Here is a 1155-nt window from a genome sequence, read left to right as displayed (position 1 = left end):
ACAAATGAATGGAGATGCATTCCCCATACTCACGTCACTCAAGCCTGTGCCTTCTGCACTACCCTTCCCCTCCCAAGCCCACACTACCTCAGGGATCTTCCTACCAACTCCAGTGACCTTTATCTTGAATAAAGAGCAATTGTTCAACTGGCAGCTCTTACTATGTATCAGCCACTATGCTAAGCATTTTACGTAGAATATTTATTCAATTCTTATGAGACATGTAATATCATCCCCATTTTTCACATGAGAAAACTGAGGCTCAGAGACTGCATTGAACACTTAATTGGGTGATCTCTCTTCTCTGAGAACTTTTCAGCCCCACAGAGGCAGGCCCTTGCTGGACTGTTAGGACCCAGCGACATCACGTTCCAGTCCTCAGGCCAGCCCTGACTGACTGGGCCGATGGAGAAACCCGATTCTAGTGGGGCCAGTCAGTTCCTTTTTCCCAGAAATGTAGATTTGGATATAGAGACATTTGTCCCCCCTGTTAGGTTCTTCATAAAGGTGGGACTGGAACAAGGTGTCTGGTCATAGGCACCCTGAGACCAACCAAGAAAGAAAAAGGCCAGACGAAGTGGCTCATGCCTGAAATCCCAGCACTTTGGGAGGCCAAGGTGGAAGGATTGTAAGAGTTAAAGAAAGAGGAAAGAAAAACAAAGTGCGGCTGGCAGTTAAAGAGAGGTTTTCTTTTTTCTTTCTTTTTTTTTTTTTTTCAACTTGTGTCTGACTCTTCATTCCTTCAGCAAGACAGGTTTTCTTTAGTTAAAACCTGGGGAGCACTCCTGGCTGATTTTGGTCAAGAGTGCTTTCTCTTACAGACTAAGAGTATATATTGGTTTTAGGGAGAGGGGGCTTATCAGAAGCTTGAAATGGTTATGTGTGTGGAGAAGTTTATGGCAGGGTTGGAATCTCCCTGGGAGGAGGGGAGGTTATCTTAGGGCAGACATCTTTCCGGCACAGAGTGGGGTTATCTCGGGGCTAGCATCCTCGCGGCAGGAAGGAGCTTATTTAGGGGCTAGCATGTCTCTGGTAGGGGAGGAGTTTGGAGTGTTTCTGATTGGAGACATTATTTGTAGTTGATGATCATGCTAATCTTAGCCATTACACTGACGCCCTTTAGATTTAGGGTTTTTTTTTTTTTTTTTTTTTTTT

This window comes from Sapajus apella, unplaced genomic scaffold (assembly GCF_009761245.1).
Source record: "Sapajus apella isolate SASKATOON/1434 unplaced genomic scaffold, GSC_monkey_1.0 scaffold59, whole genome shotgun sequence".
Taxonomy (NCBI): Eukaryota; Metazoa; Chordata; class Mammalia; order Primates; family Cebidae; genus Sapajus; species Sapajus apella.
Note: the sequence above shows the minus strand (reverse complement) of the source record.